The sequence below is a fragment of the Symphalangus syndactylus genome, chromosome 8, assembly GCF_028878055.3.
Source record: "Symphalangus syndactylus isolate Jambi chromosome 8, NHGRI_mSymSyn1-v2.1_pri, whole genome shotgun sequence".
Classification (NCBI taxonomy): Eukaryota; Metazoa; Chordata; class Mammalia; order Primates; family Hylobatidae; genus Symphalangus; species Symphalangus syndactylus.
Window position 1 is genome coordinate 29,196,673 of NC_072430.2, and position 18,072 is coordinate 29,214,744.

The 18,072-nt window shown below is 41.1% G+C and overlaps 1 long non-coding RNA gene across 1 annotated transcript in view; it reads left to right on the plus strand.

The window, feature by feature from the left end:
• Window positions 1-18,072, plus strand: part of LOC134737439 (uncharacterized) — a 158,717-nt gene that overhangs the window by 75,627 nt on the left and 65,018 nt on the right. The window contains exon 4 of the long non-coding RNA XR_010122338.1: window positions 2,333-2,450. This is a non-coding gene — a long non-coding RNA (uncharacterized lncRNA). The remainder of the gene's footprint in view (window positions 1-2,332; window positions 2,451-18,072) is intronic.

Below are 18,072 nucleotides of genomic sequence, written 5' to 3' on the forward strand. Positions count from 1 at the left end.
ACTGTCTTATTTCCCTACATGGTTTCATCCACACACTTCAGTTACCACTTATTCAGTCCCAGATTGATGTCTTCATTTCAGAATCCTCTTGTCCAACCTCTCTCTTGACATCTTCATTTGGATGCTTCAAGGTCATTGTGAATTCAGTAAGTCCCAGGAGAGACTGAAACTCATTAACCCTCCCCTCCCAATCCAAACAAATGGGTTTTCTTCCAGAGTTCTCCATCCCAGTTAACATATCACTATTCATCAGTGCAACCCAAATGATCCAGTAGTTTTCTGTCTTAGTCCATTTGGACTGCTATAACAGAATACCATAGACTACATAGCTTTTAAACAACAGAAATTTGTTTTTCATTGTTCCTGAGGCTGGGAAGTCCAAGATCAGGGTGCTGGCAGGTCTGGTGTTTTGTGAGGGCCTGCTTAGTGGTTCATAGACAGGTTTCTTCTTACTGTATTCTCACATGGTGGATGGGGCAAGGCAGTTCACTAGGGCCTCTTTCATAAGGGCACCAATCTAATTCCAGAGGGATGAATCCTCATGATCTAATGACCCCCCAGAGACCCCACATTTTTTTTTTGAGACAGGGTCTCTCTCTATTGCCCAGGCTGGAGTACAGTGGCACAATCACAGCTCATGGCAACCTCCATCTTTTGGGCTCAAGTGATCCTCCCACCTTAGCCTCTTGAGTAGTTGGGGCTACAGGCATGGATTATCCCACCAGGCTAATTTTTATATTTTGTTTTTGGTAGAGACAGGGTTTTGTCATGTTGCCCAGGCTGGCCTCAAACTCCTGGGCTCAAACGATCCACCCGCTTTGGCCTCCCAAAGTGCTGGAATTACAGGCATGTGCCACCTCTTAATATTGTCATCCTAGGGGTTAGGATTTTAATGTATGAATTTGGGGAGACATAAATATTCAGTCTGTAACATTATCCTTGACAACTCTTTCACCATTACTCCCCATGGCCAATCCTGCAACAAGCATGAGGATTTTACTCTTGATGTCTCTCCATCTCTGCAATTCTTTTCATTTCTTTCCCTCTGCTCCCACCACCCACCACACCACAGTCACCTCTTTCCTGGTCTTCCCCGATAGCCTGCTACTTGCATCTTCTTACACACCCCTGCCTTGCCCCTGCTGATTTCCATAGTACAGCCAGAGCATTTCATAAATAGACATCTGATCGTGTCATTACTCTTATCTATGCTCTCCACCCTGCCCCAACACTCAAACTAACTTGCTGTTGTTCTTATAATAAAGGCTGAACATCTTCATAGGGCTCATGGGGTCCTGCATGGTTGGTTTGCCTTCCCAGGCTCATTTTATACCAAGATCCTCCTCACTGTCTGTGTAGCAGCTAACTTACCTTCTCTCAGTTCCTTGGACATACGATGTTCTTTCTCTCTATATCACTTCTATCCTCTCAGCCTGGAACATTCTCTTCTTACTTCTCTCCCCTCTAATTAATTCTCATTCTCTTTAGATCACAACTCCACTGTTGCTTCCTCAGAAACCTCTCTGCCTACGTCAGATCTCCCACATGTCCCATCCTAAACCTATGTATCTTCATAGCATTTAAATGAGTCATGACATCACATTTAGTGATTTTATTAATATTTCTGTTCTCCACTATACTTTGGACTTCTTGAAGGCAAAGATTGTGCCTATGTCTAGTGTTGGTGCATGATAGGTGTTATATTAGTTTGACTAATATATATTGAGCCCCTATTATGTACCCTGTAAATTATTACTGCCATTGGATATACTACGAAAGATGGGGTGGATCCAAGATTTTCAGTCCTGAAACGTCTAGAATTTTGGGAGCCTCTTTAAGAAAAATAATAACAGATTATGGATATGAAATGCCTGCAGGCCCCTTTGAGAGAGTCCCTGCTATTCAGGGCCATGAAGCTTAAGCTCATTAGCTTTATGACGCATATGCCTCTGCACAGAAATAAACTACTTTTGCAAAAGTAACTCTTGGCTGAGTTGGGCTGGATTCAGCTGCTGAGAAAAGAGGGTTTGGCTTTACAGCCAGAAAAGGTCTGGAGAAAGCAGAATCAGGAGACAAAATGCAGATTGGTTATTTCAAAGTTACTTTCCTTTTAAGGTGAAAACAGAGGACTTTTAAATTAAACTGACTCAGGTTGACTGGGATCTCCTGGTTTTTTTTTTTTTTTTTTTTTGAAAGCTGACCCATTTCAAAGTTCAGTTTAATTATGTGGCACTTAGCACAAGTGACTCCATTCTCCTTGGGTCTGATGCTGGGGCCTCAGGCAGGTGGTTAATCCAAACTAATGGCCTCCCATAAAATTTGTTGAACACAGGTGTTTTTACAAGAGGCACACGAAAGAGAGACACAGAGAAGATGAGAAGACTGAGGCAGATATCGGAGTGATGCAACCAGGAGCCAAGGAATGCCTGGATCCACGGGAAGCAGAAGAGGTAGGGTCCAGATTCCCCCCTAGGGCCTTGAGAAGGAGCTTGGTCCTGCCACACTTTGATTTTGAATACCTCACCTCCGGAATTGCAAGAAAATCAATTTCTGTTGTTTTAAGCTACCAAATTGTGATAATTTGTAATGGCAGCCCTAAGAAACAAACAGAGAAAGTATTGAAATTGGAGAATTCCCTGATCTCCCTCGCAGGACATGAGCCAGGGATGTGTCTAACCTGGTTGGTTGCTGCTGCTGCTCAAACCTCTGAGAAGAGGGAGAGCACAAAGATGGGAAGGTACAGGAACCGGGGTGAGGGCTTTGGGCTCCGGCCCCACGGTAGTGTCTAAGGGTAGATGTCTGCTGCCCCAGCGTTGTAATGCTCTTTTAGCTTTGCTGTCTGCAGATTGCTCAAGTGTTAACCACCTCAATGGACCCTCTTCCTTTTTGCAAGTGCAGTGGGTCAGTGTAACAGCTTTCTGTAACCTCAGCTCTTTCCTAGCATCCTGGAAGACTCAGGTCACACAGGGGCCTGAAGGATGAATGTGGAGGTTTTTACTGAGTGGTGGAGGTGACTCTCAGTGGGATGGATGAAGAGCCGGAAGGGAGGATAGAGTGGGAAGATGATCTTCCCCTGGAGCCTGGCTGTCCTGTGGCTGAACCCCTCTCCAGCTGCCCCCAGCTGAACTCATCTTGCTGTTCAGATGTTCCTCCTCCTCTCTTTCTCTGCCGCTTTGTTCCGTTCTGTTCATCTGTTTTTCTCCTTGTCTTCTCACCTGCTCATCTGCCTCTGGAGCCTGGGGTTTGGAGTTTATATGGGTACAGGATAGGGGGGCGTGTTGGGCCAAAAGGCAGCTTTTTGGGTGCGAAAACAGAAATGCCTATTTCCACGTAGGCCCGCGGGTCTCCAGGCTTGAGTGTGGGGCCTTTGCTAGGGAACCACCCTCTTCTACCCAGTATTTCCCTCTCCTGTCCGTATCAGTGTCTCAAACTCCAACTTACACATAATATTTTCAACTCCCTTTTTCAGTCATTATTTTTGCCAGCTTACAGAGTGAATGTGTGTGTCTGAACTCATACAAAGAATATCAACAATATGTACTTCATAATTTTCATTTGCATCAATCTCTACTCACAGAGTTATTTTCTCAGCATTCCTGAATCTGAGGGAGAGACATTACAGTATGCTGAGTAGAAAGCAGACATTCCCAGGAACTGGGAGTTCTGTTTGCTGAATCTATAAGAAATATGCTGCTATTCAGCATATTCAGCTGCTATTCAGGAAACACACTAATACATATTAGTAATTACTATTTGGTAACTATTTGATAAATTTAATTATTTTCATGTGGTGTACCTGGCAATTACTTACATAAACAGTAGTTTAATCATTGTCTTGTTGAACCTGAGTGAGTTAGAGAAAACGCCACACTTTGAGATGAATTAAGAGTCTTGTTTATTTAGCTGGCGGCCAAGAGACAGCTAACGCTCAAAATTCTCTCGGCCTCGAAGAAGGGGCTAGATTTTCTTTTATACTTCGGTTTAGAAAGGGGAGGGGGGTCCAGTTAAAACAATTTTACAGAAATAAAGTAGGCAAAAAGTTAAAAGGATAAATGGTTACAGGAAAGTAAACAGTTCCAGGTGCAGGGGCTTTAAGACTATTACAAGGTGATAGACTGGGGGCTTTGGGCGTTATCAATCAGACGAATTCCTGGGAATTGCGGATATAGCTTGCCACAGTATCTTATCAGTTAATTGCATTCTTGTATGTACTGGGAGTCAGCTTGCACAAGTTAAGTCCTTGAGGAAGGGGCTGCCAGTGGAAGAGCCAAGAAGGAGTCTGTCTGGCTCTCTTAGCTAAGGGAGAGTCAATTCAGGTGGAAACAAGGCTAGGTGATTAAAGGAAAAGGGAGAGTCTAAAAACAGGCTTAGTAAAAAGAAGGTTGGGCATTACAATCTGATGCATCTTGCGGAGATTTTGGTTTAGCTGGACCAGGGATTATAGCTCTTATGATGTGAGATTGGAAGATACAAGCTGCTTTTTCCAGGGAATGGGTATCGAAGTCAGGATGGAAGATGGCAAACTCCTTCCTTTGCCTGTCACCATCCGCATGGAAAGAGTAGTGATAAATCATTGTAATAACAGTGACAGTGTACTGTCAGCTTGGAATTGGTCTGATTGATAACCAAGATGTCAGCTTGGTGAGGGAATCCAGATGAATTTCCCTTTTCAAGCCATCAGTTTTAAGCAAATGAGAGGCCTAAAGCAAAGAGTAAATATAACCAAGAGAATGACTCTAGATATAGGAAATATTAACCGACAGAATTTCCTTTTTTTCTGCTTGCTCTTCAAGGAGGACTGGACGCTGTAAAACCTCATTAAATCAAAGGTTTTACATCTGCAATTTCTTTTCAGTTCCAACAAGGGCTACGCTTGAAGCTTCTGATTTACCTCTGCATCCCCAGTGCCTGGCACGTGGTAATAATAACGATAATGACAACCATCATAAACATTTGTTGCACATTTACCTTTTAGTCTGGCCATATTCTAAGTGCATTGCTTATAGTTTATCCTTAGAACAACCTACGAGGCAGGTGATCTTCTTATTTCCATTTGCACATTGAAGAAACAGGTGCAGAGAGGTAAAGTCGGTTGCCCAAGCCACACTGTTAACATGAGTGAAGGTGGCATTTGAACCCAGGTGGTGAAGCTCCAGAGCCCTTGACATTTCCAGCTTAAGAAAGATCAGAAATATTCAGTGAATAACCACAATGAACTCACTCTTGCTGAGCACTTACAACATGTCTGGCCCTGTTCTGTCTTTTGCATGTGTCTACATATTTAATATCTATAAGTACATATTTATAGGTACTCTTTTATATCTGATTTACATATAAGAAAACTGAGGCACAGGGCAGTTTAGAAAATTGTCCAGATTTTATATTAATAGCTATTATGTGGCAGTAGCAGGTTTCCAAGCCAGAATATCTCACCTAGTCTCTACGCTCTTAATTACTAAGCACTACCACCTCTCCTGTGAACACATTATGAAATGAATCTTCATCATAGCTGTGGGGGAAAGAGCCCTCCTGAAAATAATAATTGCAGTATTGCAAAGGCAGTTTAGAGGCAACGGGAACGTTTTTTAGAAATGCGGAATCTCGGGCCCATTCAAGACTCATTGAGCCAGAATCTGCATTTCAACAAGTTCTCCAGCTGATTTAGTTCAAGCTGACATCTGAAAAGTGCTTCTCTAGACCAGAGTTCTCTAATTTTGGTGCATCTCGGAATCATGTGAGGAGTAGAGATGTTAATTTATTTGGCCTGGGGGTGTCACCTGAAAACTGGGAGTTTAAAAGCCCTCCCAGGTGATGTTAATACACAGCCAAGGTTGAGAACAACAGGTATAGAAACCACAGTTTTGGAGTCCTTTGTCCCTGTAATTATTCAACAAATAACACCCTTCAATATAGCACTCTTCAATAATACAATATAGCACTCTTCAATAATACAATATAGCACTCTTCAATAATACAATATAGCACTCTTCAATAATACAATTCAATAATTCAATTGAATAATTCAATTCAATAATTGAATTAAAAATAATTCAATATTTGTTGAATAAAACTTCAACAAATAACACCCTTCAATATAGCACTCTTCAATAATACAGTCCTTTGTCCCTGTAATTATTCAACAAATAACACCCTTCAATATAGCACTCTTCAATAATACAGTCCTTTGTCCCTATAATTATTCAACAAATAACACCCTTCAATATAGCACTCTTCAATAATACTAATGAGTAATACGACTAGGTAACAGCAACCAGACACAGTCCCTGAACTTGGGGAGTGAGCTGGGCAAGTTACTTATCCTCTCTGAGCCTCAGTTTCCTTATCTGTGAAATGCAACATACAGCTTTCTGCTGCATGAAGACGTTTCTGTCAATGATGGGCCGCATATGTGAGAGTGGCCCATAAGATCACAGCGGAGCTGAAACATTCCCATCCTCTAGTGATGCAGCCATCATAAAGTCCTAGTGCAACACATTACTCGAGTGTTTGTAGTGATGCTGGTGTAAACAAACCTACTACACTGCCAGTTGTGTAAAAGCATAGCACATACAATTATGTACAGTTCATAATACTTGATAATGATAATAAACTGTGTTACTGGTTTGTGTATTTACTCAATTTTTAATAATTATTTTAGAGTATATGCCTTCCACTTATTAAACAAAATGTTAACTGTAAAACAGCCTCAGGCAGGTCCTTCAGGAGGTATTCAGAGGAAGGCATTATTATCATAGATGACATCTCCATGTGTGTTACTGCCCCCTGAAGACCTTCCAGTGGGACCAGATGTGGTGATGGAAGACAGTGATATTGATCCTGACCCCTTGTTGGCCTAGGCTAATGTGTGTGTTTGTGTCTTCGGTTTTCACAAAAATTTTAAAAAGTAAAAAAACAAAACAAAAAACAAAAATTCTTAAAAAGAGAAAAAACTTAATAAGGACATAAAGTAAGAAAATATTTTTGTACAGCTCTGCAATGTGTTTGTGTGACTTTTTTTTTTTTTTTTTTGACATGGAGTTTTGCTCTTGCCGCCCAGGCTGGAGTGCAGTGGTGCAATCTCGGCTCACTACAACCTCTGCCTCCCAGGTTCAAGTGATTCTCCTGCCTCAGCCTTCCCAGTAGCTGGGATTATAGGCATGTACCACCAAGCCCAGCTAATTTTGTATTCTTAGTGCAGATGGGGTTTCGCCATGTTGGCCAGGCTGGTTTTGAACTCTTGACCTTGAGTTATCTGCCCACTTTGGCCTCCCAAAGTGCTGGAATTTCAGGAGTGAGCCACCACACCCAGCTGTGTTTGTGTTTTAAGTTGTGTTGTGATAAGAGTTGAAAAGTTGTAAAACATTTAAAAGTTTACAAAGTAAAAAAGTTACTGTAAGCTAAGAATTTATTATTGAAGACAGAAAAATGTTTTTAAAATTTTAGTGTAGCCTAAGTGTATGGTGTTTAGTCTACAGTGGTGTACAGCAATGTCCCTGGTCTTCACATTCAGTCACTGCTAGTCACTCCCTGACTCACCCAGAGCAACTTCCAGTCCTGCAAGCTCTGTTCATGGTAACTGTCTTATACAGGTGTACCATTTTTAAATTTTTTATACTGTATTTTACTGTACCTTTTCTATGTTTCAATATATTTATTTGCACAAAAATACCACTGTGTTACAATTGCCTACAGTATTCACTACAGTAACATGCCATACAGCTTTGTAGCCCAGGAGCAATAGGCTATAACATATAGCCTAGGTGTGTTGCAGGCGATGCCATCTAGGCTTGTGTAAGTACACTCCATGATGTTTGAATGATGACAAAATCACCTAATGACACATTGCACAGAATGTATCCCTGTCATTAAATGACCTATAACTGTACTAACCATAGGTTGGAGGACTGTCTGTCCACATCACTTTCGGGATGAATTTCTGCCCATACATCTTGCTGAGTAGGTAGCTGACTTCAGAATGCCACCTTCAGTAAGGCCACAGCTGATCGGATGAGGGGTGGACATCTGACTAAGGCCACAGCTGATTGGATGAGGGGTGGACACTTGACTAAGAAGTAGTCAGTCTGTGGACTGCATTGCTATAACTTGTGTCATTAGCAAACTAATGATTTGTTAGCTGTGTTCTGCTGATAGGAGCATAGCCCTGGGTGGTGACCGAAGGATGGAAAAACCCAAACAACAGCTAAAATAAGAACTAGGCAAATAAACTACGGGATAACAGAAAACTCAAAATTGGAGAGAAAAACAGCCAAAACCATGGTCAGAGTGACATGTCCATGACTCTTCTAGGCAAACCTAAATAATAAGAGAGATAAGAGAGAAATAAATAAATAAGAGAGAAAGTTTGGGTTAGTAACCACAGGTCCCTGAAATGCCCTCCTTTTCCAGAATATCTAATGATTATTTCACCCCCTAATTTAAGGAGAAGCAGGAAAATATCAAGCAACAATATCATCAACAGCAAGAAAGGAAGTGTTAAAATTAGCTACAAGGACAAAGATAAGCCTGGGCTGATAAGACCCTAGCTAACAGGATGGGGGCTAAGCTGATTGAAACCAGCTGAAGTCCAACATGACATTGGATTTGACCCATGTCCTACCCCAGACATAATTATACACTCATTACTCTCCTAAGTCAGTCACCCACCAGTGCCATGACAGATCCGACCATGCCCATATTTAGTAGAAAAACGGGTAGCACTCCAATTCTAGGAGATCTCCACCTTTGTTCTAGAAGCCCTCATTATTCCATCTTTTAATTAGAAGAGCTCATTAAATTAGAAACCCAAACTCCACTGTGTGCAACTCATTCTCCCAAGTTCACTCACACTCCTACTCGAGTGGGTACTTTGACTTTGCAATAAAAGCTTCTTGCCTTTCGCTTTACTCTGACTCATCTCTGAATTCTTTCTTGTGATTATGGCAAGAACCTGGAACACTGGCTGGGGCTGGGGTCTCACCAGCATCTGGAGACCCACCTAAGCCCTCCAGTGATATTGTAACCGGTAAATACTCTTTCCTAGACCTGGGTTTATGACTGAGAGGATACCCATAGTTCATGAGAGCTTGTTTGCTCCCGAGTGAGCTGACCTTTCTGAAGCTGACTTTCCCAGGATGCCTTGCAGGAAGATGTGTGACTGCAATGTACAGCAACTGGCTGGGCAGGTGTCTGGAGGACAGCATTTCGGCTTTAATGGGCAGACAATGCAATATGGCTTACTTGTCTCATTCTTAAGGTTTTCACACACCAATTCAGCAGCATTTATATCAGAAAGATTATTGATGTTCACTCTAAAACAATATGGAGGTAAATACATATTGTCTACTCAGGGTCCCATATAGTATCAGGCATATTTAAATCCCTGTAACATTGCAAGGGAAATGGCATTCCCCACAATTCCCTCCAATTCCCCTTGGAATCTGGTATGAAGGAGGCATCTGCCCAAGTTCACAGCATAAATCCACGCACATCTGATTCCAGAATCTGTGCTCTTTTCACAACCATATGATATCTTCATATGACTCACACTGTGAATTCAGGTCTGTCTGATTCTGGAATCCATGCTCTTTTCACAACCACATGACACCTTCCATACTTTTCAGTTTGACTTCTTTAATTTATTCTTTTAACAGCTGATTACCATTTTGCTATGGAGAATTTCCTAAGGATTTTTTTTCCTGCTAAGATAAGTTTTCAGAAAAGTGAGAATGTACATCATTGTTATGACCCAGAAAGGTTGTCCTCTTTTTTTCTCGGGGATGTATTTACCTATTACTCTAAAAATTCTCCTAGAAATGGAAATTACCTTAACTTTACGCCAAATTAGGATCAGTTCTGTGCTCTGTAATTTTTTTTCCTCAGGCTTTTTATTTTTACCTTCACAATGATATCATCTGAAGGCATAGGAGGCCGTCTGTGTGATTTGAAGAACGCTAGAGGCATTTGATGGATTGCCATAATTCTGGAAATTTTTATCAAGGAATTCTATATCCCTGTTAATGCCAATGTATTGCATTGAAGGTGAATCTATTTCACTGTTGGATTAATTCATTGGACAGAGTAACTAGCTAATCATTCAAAAAACAGAAGACTAGATAGAGAAGTTACAATTAAGTAGAGAGGTGCTGTCCAAAATGGTAGTCATGGTTACGTATGGCAACTGAAGACTTGGCATGTGTCCTAGTTTGAATTGAGATATGCTGTATGTGGTTGTAAAACACACATCGGATTTCTATAACAACAACCCAAAACGTGAAGTATTTTATTAAATGTTTTATATTGATTAGATGTTGAAGTGATAAAATTTTGGACATAGTTATATAAACAGTATTTGTGTTAGTCTGTTTCCACACTGCTTATAAAGACATACCCTAGACTAGGCAAATTACAAAAGAAAGAGGTTTAATGGACTTACAGTTCCATATGGCTGGGGAGGCCTCACAATCATGGTGGAAGGTGAAAGGCATGTCTCACATGGCGGCAGACAAGAGAAGAGGGCTTGTGCAGGGAAAGTCTCATTTTAAAACCACCAGACCTCATGAGATCCATTCACTTTCATGAGAACAGCACGGGGAAGACCTGCCCCCAGTTCAATCATCTCCCACTGGGTCCCTCCCACAACACCTGGGAATTATGGGAGCTACAAGATGAGATTTGGGTGGGGACACAGAGCCAAACCATATCAGTGTTCAAATAAATTATATCTGTTGTTTTTAGTTTATTTTGGCTACTAGAAGATCTAAAATTCCATATGCAGCTTGCATTATTTTTCTACTGGACTAGGCTAAACTACAGCATGTAGGCAAAGCCTTCTCTCTCTCTCTCTCTCTCTCTCTCTCCACCATGGGAGCAAGCCCTTATAGAGCTAATGCTATGACAGAGTTGGTGGTAGAGCCCAGAAAGAGTGAAGGGAAGCAAAGAAATGGCAAAAAAAGTGTGAGAAATGTGTTCTATTTCACATTTTTGCTATTGTATAACTTAGTTTGTCCAAAGGGCAAAAGCTCCTGTTGTAAATAAAACGTAGTATTGAGAAATATACTCGTGTTTTTTCCCATTATTTCTGCTGCAACAGAACTCAGCTATCCCCAGAATTTAACCAACACTCCAGCTGATGGTTTACTGGAGACCCCATGGCTCTCTGTTGGCTGCTATGGTGGGCTGGTGCTGAAATTAAAGACTGTTGAGAATGCATTCTCTCCTGAGGCCCTAGGAAGAGCTTCTCAAGTAGGATGGGGTGGCTGTTCTGATGTGATCCATGTGCTCTGACCTGAGTCAAGCCCACTGGACACTGACACTTTCAGGTCAGAGCTGGAGGTCAGGCTCAGCTCTGGGGAAGGCCCAATCCTAACAGGCCTGCTTGGAATGGGTCTAAATATTGGCTCCAATTTCTTGCATGTTCTCTAGAAGTCTTCAGAACTTCCTCCTAGGGCTGGTCTGGACTGAATCAGAGAACCCCATAGCAATCCTGGAGATAACCTAGGCTTGACAGTTTGGGATGTGTGTGGGTGATTTCAGACAGGTTGCTAGGAGCCTTTTTGGCTTGGCTTTATATACATCTTCAGAGGTATAAAGTTAGGTTATTAATATAAGGATACACTCTTCCTCAGACATATAAAATACTGACATTTGCTCTTATGGTATAAAGATGAGGGGATGATTATTTGCATTAACCTGTGATGAATCTTTTCATAATTTTAAATGATGATTGCAGTGTCCAACACTTTAGTTTTGAGTTAAGCAAGGCCTATCTTACCAGCTGTGATGGTTAATTTTATGTATCAACTTGACTGGATCAGAAGGTGCCCAGATAAAAATTATTTCTGGGCTTTTGAGAATGTTTCTAGAAGAGATTAGCATCTGACTTGGTGGACCCAGTAAAGCAGATTACCTTCCCCAAGGAGGGCTGGTGTCATCCAATCTGTTGAGGCCCTGAGTAGAACAAAAGGCAGAGGAAGGAGAAATCTGCCTCCCTCCCTTTTTTTCCTGTTTCACTTCTTGAGCTGGTGCATCTCATCTTATATCCTGCCCTTAGACTTGGGTTTATACAATTGGCTCCCTGGTTCTCAGGCCTGTGGGCACAGATGAATTACATCAACTTTCCTAAGTCTTCAGCTTAGGGAGGGCAGATTGTGGGACTTCTGAGCCTTCATAATCGGTGAGCCAATTCTTTACAATAAATCCCTTCACTATATGTTTGTGTGTGTGTTTGTGTGTATCCTATTGATTTTGTTTCTCTGAAGATTCTTGAGTAATACACTAGCATGATGGAAATGATTTGGCTCTATGTCCCCACCCAAATCTCATCTCTAATTATAATCCCCAGGTGTCAAGGGAAGGACATGGTGGGAAGTGATTGGATCATGGGGGCAGTTTCCCCCATGCCGTTCTCATGATAGTGAGTTCTCATGAGATCTAATAGTTTTATATGCGTTTGGCAGTTCCTCCTTCATGCTCTCTCTTGCCACTGTGGGGAGACATGCCTTGCTTACCCATTGCCTTCTGCCATGATTGTAAGTTTTCTGAGGCCTCCCCAGCCATCTGGAACTGTGAGTCAATTAAACCTCTTTAATTCATAAATTACCCAGTCTCACGTATTCTTTATAGCAGTGTAAAAACAGGCTAATACAATGATATAAACTTATTTGCTACGTGTTTCAGCTATCTATTGCTGTAGAATAATTTATCCCAAAGCATAGCGGCCATAACAGCCATTTTATTTCTCGGGATTCTGTGGACCAGGAATTTCATTAAGCCATAGCAAGGAGAGCTTGTTTCTCTCTGCTCTGTGATAGCTAAAGTCTCAGCTGAGATAGCTCAAAAGGGGGTTGCTGGGATGGCTTGACTATAGCCATTTGATTGGCAACTTAGTTTTTGTTTTCAGCTGGGATTCATGGTTTTCTTTGGCATGATTTATCCATATAGCTAGTAGCTTCTTCCTAGCATGGTGGTCTCAAAATAGTTGGACTTTTTACACTGTGGCTGGCTTATCCCAAGTGAAATTGGAAGTTATTGGGCCTCTTAAAGTTTATGTTCTTACAAAAGAGAAACAATCTTGACATGGAATGCTGGCTGGGTACTATCAGCTAAACGGTGGTGTTACTTGGAGCTGTCCTTGTATTCACTACTAGATCGTGTTTTTGTTTGTTTTTTCTAGTAAACATAAACATTTCTACTGAAGAGTGACATCAGACAAAGTTATTCTGTGACAAAGATAGAACAAAGATCACTCCATAATCATGTCCAAATACAGAAGAAACAAGAACATTATGACTAATATGAATGACTACTGCCTCTTTACCAATTATAATGTGTCTCATTCCATTCTTTCTGCCTTCTAGATAAACATTAAGATACCCAATCACAGAATTACTCCCACTGCCTGGCAGCATCCATTCCAGAAAAAATGACACACTTCCTTGAACTCTCCAAATCGCCTACCACAAGCCCAAGCTCTCCAAGTCTAACACCCTCTCACCGAGACACTGCACAGCGCCCCCTGGTGCACATTCCCCCTCACTACAGCTAGTCAATAACCCAATGTCTGACTACAGGTATGCTCCTGGTAGTCTTTGTCTAGGGATAGTGGGCACCCAAATTGCCACAGTGTCGCTTCCACGGCATTCTATTGGTCAAGGCAAGTCACAAAGCCACTCAGGTTTAAGGGGAGAGGAAAAAGACTCTGCCTTCTGATCCATGGCACAGCATGAGCTTACAGGGAGGGAAAGGATTGATGGTGTCCGTCTTTGTAAACAATATAGCACAGTACTGTAGAACAGTCACTTAAATTTTCAGGAAGCAGTTGGATTTTAAGTTAAAAATGTATGTGAAACGCTGGTACTGGCCATCTAGTTAGGCCATAGTCTGTGGCTAGGCTTTATTCAGACAATAAAAGGATTTAGCTTCTCTTTACTTCTTCACAATATGACTTCCCTTCTGTGTTTTTCTTTTCAAAAAACGATGATGTTTTCTCACATCTTTGCCTTCATCCAACATGCTGCACACAGTACCTCTGCTCTTTCCTGACCACTGATGGCTGCTTTCTGCTCTGCCGTGGGGGTGTCTTTGCTGGTCAGATTTTGGAGCTCTGGGAAAAACACCTTTGCTAGTTGTGCTACTGTTACTACCATTGTTCCTTATTGGAGAATTGGTGGAACCAAAGCTTTGCTCCTTTCATGGCTCTCTTCATTCCTCCAAGGCACCACTTACTGCGTAGCAGGACAAGCCGCAGACAAGAACCCCTCAGACACTGAATTGTAGAAGGAAAGGGCTTTATTCAGCTGGGAGCATCGGCAGATTCACATCTCCAAAAGCCGAGTTCCCCGAGTGAGCAATTCCTGTCCCTTTTAAGGGCTTACAACTCTAAGGGGGTCCGTGTGAGAGGGTCGTGATCGATTGAGCAAGCAGGGGGTACGCGACCGGGGGCTGCATGCACCTGCACTGGTAATTAGAACAGAACAGAACGGGACAAGGATTTTCACAGTGCTTTTCCATAAAATGTCTGTAATCTATAGATAGCATAACCGATTAGGTCAGGGGTTGATCTTTAACTACTAGGCCTAGGGTGTGGCGCCGGGCTGTCTGCCTGTGGGTTTCATTTCTGCCTTTTAGTTTTTACTTCTTTTTTTCTTCGGAGGCAGAAATTGGGCATAAGACAATATGAGGGGTGGTCTCCTCCCTTAACTGCAAGGCTGTTATATACTAGAGACTGTAACCATTGTGAGTTGGCACAGAGAGAGTGCAGTGCAGAAAGGAAACCTGAAAAAGCAGAGCCTGATAGCTCAAGTCCTCTACGTCCATCCAACCTAGGGAAAGGTCCTTGTTCATCTCTTTCTTGACCTTCTTCCCTAATGGGAAAATGGCCACACTTGGATAGTACTCGTTAATGCCCCCTTTATCTTGACATATACAGTACTCCTAAAGACACACACACACACACACACACACACATGCACACACAATTGCTCCCTCACTTCTTGAGCTAGTACATCTCATGTCATCTCCAGCTCTTAGACTTGGATTTACACCACTGTCTCCCCGGTTCTCAGGCGTTTGGGCAGAGATGAATTATACCACCAACTTTCCTAGGTTTCCAGCTTGGAGAGGGCAAATCGTGGGACTTCTCAGTCTTCATAATCCTGTGGCCAGTTCTTTATGATAAATCCCCCTGCTATAGCTATATGTGTGTGTGCATGCATGTGTATGTGTGTGTAGCCTGTTGGTTCAGTTCCTCAGTAGATTCTTGACTAAAACACCAACATAACAGAAACTTGCTTGCTACTTGTTCCAGCTATCTATTGCTGTGGAACAACTTACCCCAAAGCAGAGTGGCCATAAATTTATATATATATATATATTTTTTATATATATATAATATATATATAAATTACCCCTAAGGTTGATCTTGGATTCCTATGGATTCCCAACTTGTGTGTAAAATTGGTGGTGTTTTTACCTTCTTTTGTCTTATCTGTATTTAGTTTTCTACAGTGAACATGTATTGTTTCTGTAACATGGTAAAAAAAGATCTAATTTTTATTACAAACAAAAGATGGGGTTTAAACAGAGTACCTTAATGATTCAGGTCTTTTGAAAGCCTTTTCCCCTGAGTTTTAGATTTCTCATTACTTTCTCTTTAACCTTGACAGCAAATGTTTAGAATGTAATATGGAACAAGACAGTGTGGTTTCCAATTTCAACGCCTTATGACTTATTCAATACCTTTAAGACATGCGATGGAGAGCAGGTCCTAATAAAGACACAGGGTGGTGCCCAAATTAGTAGAATCATCAATTTAGTTATTGAGCAACTTGAAGGAGGAAAAAGCTGAATTTCTTGGCAGGCAGAAAATGCATAGATTATACTCTGGAGCCTCAGAAAACAGCATTGTAGGAGTTGTCTGTGGAAGCAAGATAAAGATGATGTCATCTTATAATAAGATCCTCAAGAGCTCTATAAAGGCCCAACACACACAGAATTCTACCTGAAGCAAGAGATGTCCTGATTCCAATGTCAAATGCATTTTCCTAACACTAAGTTTTTAAACTTTGAGATGACAATAAAGGGGCATCCTGGCGGCATCCTCTCAAGCACCTTGTTTTTTAAATTCACTTCATTACTCATTAGCTTTTTCACCTGTACGTTAAAAGGTTGATTGAAGAGTGTGAAGGCAAAGGGCAAAGATTTCATAGTTTAGGAAAATACGTAGGCACTATCTACCTCATACTTTACTATGCACTTTCTCACATGTTAGAAAAGACGTACGGTAATGATAATAACATAACCACTGATTGAGTACCCACTGTGTCCCAGATATAGTGTTATATCCATGTGTCAGTCAATCCTTAAAATAATAGGCCAATCCTATTGCCTCTTATTTTATAGATGAAGTAACTGACACTTAGAAAATTTAAGTAATTTGCCTAAGGCCACATAGCGAATACAAAGCCATTGCAGGATATTGAACACAGTATTAAAGTCTTTTTACCCTCAGTCCTGAGATATTGCCATTGACTTTATTGTGAAACCTCCTTGATATTTATTATTAATGTGTCTTTTGCTCTGAGCAAATGATGTTTGCTGTTTTCCATTTTGATTTTATACTTGAGAACCAATCTTGGTGCAAATGTGGTAAAAAGATTACAGTGGAATCTATCTATAATATTCTTGAGTTTTTCTTCACCTGACATTTATCTATTAAACATCTGGCTTAATGCAAACATACGTAGTGATTTCCACTTATAGTGTTTTACTACTTATTGAATTTTCTCTTCTTGACCTTTGGGGCAAAATTGTAAGAGATCATTCACGGCAATCCATTAATAAGAGCACGGCCACTTGAAGATGTGAAGGATCAAGTGAGCCTTCAGTGTTGACCTGACATTTTTTTCCCTAGAATTGTCTTTCGTGAGTGATGCAATTTGAAATAAATTCCCCCTGGTAAGATACTCAGGGAAGCACAGTGGAAAGCAACAAAATGATGAAATGTTTCAAAAACAAGACCCTTGAGGAAGAGGGAAGTGAATTTAACATGTTCAGTCTTGGGTTAAGAGGACTTAGGGGATAAATAACTCTATAAATATGTGTGTGGATGTAGGGTACAAGGTAAAAGGCAGTTATTCTCATTATAAAGTAAGCGATGGAAATAAAATAAGTTAAATTATAGTAAGGAAAATTTAAAATATGATATTAATACATACCAAGGTACCTTACTAAAAATTCGATTTCTACTCATTATCCCTAAGGCGGCTGCCTGAGCAAAGTATTTACCCAGTTTGAATCTCAATTTTCTTATTTTTAAAATGAGTAATGAAACTACCTTATTAACTGATTATAGTTTTAAAAAATGAGATGATTACACAGGAATAGAAAACCAAACACTGCATGTTCTCACTCATAAGTGGGAGTTGAACAATGAGAACACATGGACACAGGGAGGGGAACATCACACACCCAGGCCTGTCGTGGGTGGGGGACTAGGGGAGGGAGAGTAAGAAAAAAAATGGATAAAATAAAAAGATACGAAAAAAATGAGATGATAAGTGGATTCCTTCCTAGGAGCCAGACAATGGGAATGCTCTGGCTACATTCTTGTTACCTTTACAAGAATGTTATGAAGCTGGTTGTCTTATCACCTTGTTGCAGAGGTGAAAACTGAAGCTCAAAATACTGAATGGCTTGTCACAGTTGTAATCGATGTGTGTAGTCTTCAATAATTCAGTGCTAGTTCTTATTAATACATAGTCTCCTTCCTACCCCCGCCCACTGCTTTGGGGGATCTTCTCCTCCTGCACTCCTTTCCCTTTGTGAGTGAAGTCAAATCAGAAAAGCTCTCTGAGCCTCCTATTTTTGTATCTTTAGGTTCAGGATGATGAAGATAATGGCTAAAGCACTTGTTCCAGGGGAGGCAAAAATATAAGTTGTTTGACTCCCACTCTAAGAACAATTTGAGAGGGGTTTGGCTGTTTGGGATAGTTGGTTATGGGTGTTAGTATTCCTAGAGATGAGTAGGTTATATTGAGAGTATCTTAATTCTAAGATACCCATTCCTGCCTAGAC